Source organism: Eptesicus fuscus, chromosome 14 (assembly GCF_027574615.1).
Source record: "Eptesicus fuscus isolate TK198812 chromosome 14, DD_ASM_mEF_20220401, whole genome shotgun sequence".
In the NCBI taxonomy this organism is placed as follows: domain Eukaryota; kingdom Metazoa; phylum Chordata; class Mammalia; order Chiroptera; family Vespertilionidae; genus Eptesicus; species Eptesicus fuscus.
In genome coordinates, this window is record NC_072486.1 from 53495441 (window position 1) to 53501440 (window position 6000).

The window sequence follows — 6000 nt, forward strand, 5'->3', positions numbered from 1 at the left end:
TCCCCTGCCCCTGGTAACTTCTATTCCACTCCCTATCTCTATGGATCTGCCCATCCAAAGTCCTTCCGTGTAATGGAATCATACAATATTTGTCTTTTTCTCTCTGGCTCATTTCACTTGCTAGGCAATATCTTTTAATCACCTCTTTTCTCCTGAAGCCAGCACTAAGGGATTTTTTCATGAGCTCAGGAAAGTTTATGACAATGAGATTACAGCTGCCCGGCATCATGGGGACTGATAAAGGAGCAGCCATGTGTCCAGAACTCAGCTTCCTCGCAACTTTCCCTACACGGAGCGCAGCCAAGAACCAGGGCAAAGGCTGGAGGTGCCCGCGTCCTGAAGAGGACGCAGTGCACTCAAGGGGAACCCACTGGACCCTCACTATTATTTTATTCTTACATTACACAAACTCCTCACAAGCTCCTGGAAACGGCATACTAGAGTAAGGGGAGAGAGGAGCTGCTGCAGCAGGCTCACCGAAATAAAGAGTGATTGCAAGGAAAGGAGAAAGTCAGCTCTCGCTCACCTCGGACCGCCACCAGTCATCACTGTCTTCACACAGTAGAATTGACATTCCGAAGGATAGTCCCTAATAATCCACCCGTTCACTGGATAGACTGAGAGTGGATCCAGGCACTGTGCAAAGTGTGTGGAAAGTGGTTAGGAAGGCTTGGCGCTTGCCAACAAAAGGCTACATCATGGTCATTATTCTTTTTTTTTTTTTTAATGTTTTTATATTTTTTTTTTTATTGATTTTTCACAGAGAGGAAGGGAGAGGGATAGAGAGCTAGAAACATCGATGAGAGAGAGACATCGGCCAGCTGCCTCCTGCATACCCCTCCACCGGAGGATGTGCCCGCAACCAATGTACATGCCCCTGACCGGAATCGAACCTGGGACCCTCCAGTCTGCAGACCGACACTCTATCCACTGAGCCAAACCGGTTTCGGCATGGTCATTATTCTTTAAGAGAGACTCCCCTGTAATTGACAAAAACAAAACAAAGAACAGTCCTCAAAAAATATATATATTCTATATAATAAAGAGATAATATGCAAATGGTTGTCACACCATCACGCCATCACAATCCATCACCAGGAGCCCACAGCAGGCGCACACGGGTGGGCAGGGCTGCGTGCGCGGCGAGGCACTTGCGGGTGGGCGGGAACTTGATGCTGTGTGCGCAGCGCAGAGGCGGGTCCCAGTGGCTCTGCACAGCGATGCCGAGGGTCCCGGCGGCTCCGTGCAGCAAGGCCTGGGGGTCCCACGGCTCCGTATGGCACGGAGGCAGGACCCTCGGCCTACCTCTTTGGGGCAATCCCTCAAGGAGCCCCGGATGGGTGGGCGGGGCCTACCTCTTTGGGGCAATCGATCTCGGGGCTTCCACACTGTGAGAGTGCACAGGCCAGGCTGGGCCCCCCCCCGCCTGAGTGCATGAATTTCGTGCACTGGGGCCTCATATATATGAGAGAGAGAGACTCCCAGTATTTCCCTTATGTTGGTATATCTTGAAGTTTGGAATTCTAGGCAAGGGTAACTGGACCTGAGCCTCACTTTTACAAAACAGAGTCATTTGGAGCTGACTGCAGCCATGCGAATACCCACAGAATTGCCCATTCCCCTGAGTGGCTGAGAGGATGTGTGGGAGAGAACAAAAAAAGCCCCGGTTAGAATACTAAGCATCCTCAGGAGAAGAGCGAGCGTCCTGAGAAGAGGCTTTAGTCCTCTGGGTTTGGTCTTAAAGGGGTTGTGAGGAAAAGGCGTAGCAGTGCATGATTTCGTCCACATCCCTCAGGAATGGGGCTCAAGGGTGAAGGCACACTTACAAAACTTGGCCAGGGCCATGTCTCAGAGCCCCGCGGAAGCTCCGTGTGCCTGGAATAGCCTGTGTCAGGCCCTGTTACATGACACACCTAATACGGGCATGATGCCTTTTCTCACCAACGTGCCTTGGGAGGTGTGCAAGCGTTTCTCTCCGGGCCCTCCCTGAACCCACCCCTCCTGCCCTTCTCTCCCGCTGCAGCACGCTGTCCAAGTGCTGCCACGCGATGGTGGCCATCACCTACCCCTTCACCTGGCAGCACACCTACATCCCCGTGCTGCCACCGGCCATGGTCGACATCGTGTGCTCGCCAACCCCCTTCCTCATCGGGCTGCTCACCAGCTCACTGCCGCTGCTCAGGGAGCTGCCCCTGGAAGAGGTGAGCTCCTGGGATGTCCCTGTGCCCTCCCGTGGGGGCAGAGGGCAGAGGGAGGTGCTGCCTAGGGGATGTCTCTGTTCCCTTCCCATGGGGGACAGAGGGCGGTGCTGCCTAAGGCTGTGTGACAAGCAGTGTCAGGGGAGCAGGGGACCCCACAGCTTTATTTATGAGATAGCCACCCCCCCCCAAGTCTGCAAATAGGTCCTTTATCATATCAGTAAGAAGGCAACCGCCAAAATGTTTTTAATGATCAAGTGCCGGTTTTCAGGTGTGCATCCAGGTGGGGAGTCTTACTTGGCAGGTCTGTGGTTATTGAATCCCAGCCCCTTCCTCTAAATAGTGTCTGTCCCCAAGCCCTGAGACCGCCCAGCCACCAGAGAGGGAACAGCGGGGACTAAATGCTGCTACTCTCTCCTGAACCCCTGGGGAACACCTGCCCTGAAAGTTAAACTGGGTCCCCAGATGTGGCTCCTCTAATTGCCCAGGTGGTCCTAAAATCGCATTAATATTAACCAGGTGTGGGTTCGAGCTGCAAGAAGTTTGGATGCCCTGTGATCCCTAACATGGCTCAGTTCAGTCCCATAGGGTGTCTAAGAGGGAAGGAAAAAGCCCCTTCAGCCCTGGGCAGGGTCCTGGGATGTTAGAGCCCATATTCCAGCTCTTTGTGGAAACGCAGTGGCCATCCAGGCCCTGCTCTTCCTCCCTCGTGTGCTGAGGCCTGAGTGAAGGTCTCGCTCGCAGGAACCTGCAAGCAAAGGCCCGGCCCCTGCGTCACCCTGGTTCTGGCCCTCGGTCTCAGCCCGCTCTGGGGACAGGGGAAGGTGCTTTATCCGAAAGCCTGACTAATGAAAGCCCAGCAGCTTGATTTGCTCTCCAGCTGGATCCACAGCTCTGGGTTTCTCCCTCCTCTCCCATTAAGAGAAATGACAGGGCCAGTTGGGTATCTGAGAGAAAGGAGAGAGAACCCTGGGTGTGCAGAGATAGTCAAGTGGAAGGGGCACAAGTGGGGCCTCTGGCCTCTGTCCCCACCTCAGTAACCCCTGCACTGAAAAGCAGCCTGAGATGAGAGGCTCTGCCTTAGCCATTTGGGAGCAGGGCAGGGAGTCCAGCCATGGCACACATATGTTCCAGCCTGCGGTTGCAGTGTTGAAAGCGTGGGATTCAGAAGAGCCCGTGCTCCCCACCTCCCTTCTTCATCACTCGTGGCCACAGTGGCAATGTCAGGAAACCACAAATGGCCCACTCCACTCCTCCCCCACTGCCTCTTTGGGTGCCAAGATAGAAACAGGCTAAGAGCCCATCGCTATATCCCAGAAGCCCTGCTGACAATAATCGTCCCTTTTCCTCATCTTGCAGGTCCTTGTAGTCGACCTCGTCAACAATCGGTTCCTCAGACAGGTGAGTGAGAGGGCCAGCTTCAACCCGCTACTCGCTCTCATTTTACCTCTCTGGTGTTTGGGGCTCAGCTTTCCAGCTCTGCGAAGGCTCCTGGGTGGGCCTGGGTTTGCAAAAGAGGCCGGTGGGACTGGGCATTCCCAATCCCCAGCCAGGGCTGGACTGAGGAGAAGCCAGAAGGCAGAGGCCAAAGAGGGTGGGTTTAGCAAAGTATTGATCCCCATGTCTTCGGTCTCAAAATGGTTTTCTAACAGTTAGACTCTTTGCATAGGTTTGCCTATAGACTCTTGTATTTTTCAATATGCTTTTAAAGAATATTTGAGAACAAAGTTTATGATATAATATTAAGTGGAAAAATTAGGATGCAAAATCATATACATTTTTTGCGTGTTTTTTAAAAAAGGAGAAAGAGCCGAAACCAGTTTGGCTCAGTGGATAGAGCGTCAGCCTGCGGACTCAAGGGTCCCAGGTTCGATTCCGGTCAAGGGCATGTACCTTGGTTGCGGGCACATCCCCAGTAGGGGGTGTACAAGAGGCAGCTGATCGATGTTTCTCTCTCATCAATGTTTCTAACTCTCTATCCCTCTCTCTTCCTCTCTGTAAAAAATCAATAAAATATATTTTTTTTAAAAAAGGAGAAAGAAAGAATCCTATATAATAAAGAGGTAATATGCAAATTAATCATCATGCCCTCACACAAGATGGCTGCCCCCATCTGGTTACAAGATGGCCGCCACAAGATGGCTGGCAGGGGAGGGCAGTTGTGGGTGATCAGGCCAGCAGGGGAGGGCAGTTAGGGGCAACCAGGCCTGCAGGGGAGGGCAGTTAGGGGTGACCAGGCTGGCAGGGGAGGGCAGTTGGGGGGGACCAGGCCTGCAGGGGAGGGCAGTTAAAGGCAAACAGGCCAGCAGGGGAGGACAGTTGGGGGGCACCAGGCCTGCAAGGGAGGGCAGTTGGGGGCAATCGGGCCAGCAGGGGAGCAGTTAGGCATTGATCAGGCTGGCAGGGGACTGGTTAGGAGGTGATCAGGCTGGCAGGCAGAAGCGGTTAGCGGCAATCAGGCAGGCAGTCAGGCGAGTGGTTGGGAGCCAGCAGTCCCGGATTGTGAGAGGCATGTCCAACTGCCGACATCCCTCAAGGGGTCCCAGATTGGAGAGAGTGCAGGCTGGGCTAAGGGACACCACACCCCAGTGCACAAATTTTGTGCACCGGGCCTCTAATATATATATGCCTCTAAACAAGTTGGAAAGGAAAACTCACCAAAATATTAATGCTGATTGTGGAAGAATGAAAGGGAGACAGATTATGAGTGACTTTAAATTGTTTTCAAACTTTCATGTATTTTCTATAATGATTATAAACTACTTTAATTATTAGAGAAAGTAATGCACAATTATTTTCTCACTTATCATTTGCCAGAGAGGTCTAACTCCTACCAGGTCTTAGGGGTATTCTATTGCATTGCTTTTAAACTTGGAGCTGCCACCCTGGAAAGTTCTGTCTGTTGTGGTAATGCCATTTTCTATCCTTAGTTCCACTCACTTTTACTTCCCAAAGGCCCTCAGGGAGACCCTTCCCCGGGGCTCCCCAACTCTGAGGCCCAGTTAATAAAGCCAGCTTTTTTGTTTGTTTATTTGTTGTTTGTTTTTTATTTGAGAAAGACAGACATTGATTTGTTGTTCCACTTATTTATACATTCATGGCTTAATTCTTATATATGCCCTGACCAGGGATCAAAATCGCAACCTTGTAGTATCAGGATGATGGTCTAACCCAGTGGTCGGCAAACTCATTAGTCAACAGAGCCAAATAACAACAGTACAACCATTGAAATTTCTTTTGAGAGCCAAATTTTTTAAACTTAAACTTCTTCTAACGCCACTTCTTCAAAATAGACTCACCCAGGCCGTGGTATTTTGTGGAAGAGCCACACTCAAGAGGCCAAAGAGCCGCATGTGGCTCGCGAGCCGCAATTTGCCGACCACGGGTCTAACCAGCTGAGCTCCCAGCCAGGGCCGTAAAACCAGCTTTGATCCACTGGTCATCTGCCCTGGCCAAGTGCCCTGATCAGCACCAGCCACCCTACAGGGTAGGGCAGTGGGAAACAGTTCTTGGGTAGCCACTAAGTTCCAAGCTTTTTCACAACGTAATTGTATTGTATTTAATATTGTTCCCAAGCTTTATGAGATATTATTGACATAAAACATACATAAGCATAAGGTGTACGACATGATGGTTTGATATGTATATATATTGTACAGTAATTACCAGAATAAGTTTAGCACGGCCATCCCCTCACATAACTACCTTTGTGTGTGTGTGTGTGTGTGTGTGTGTGTGTGTGTGTGTGTGTAGTGATAACATTTAAGATCTACTCTCTGTAACTTTCAAGTATGTAATAGAA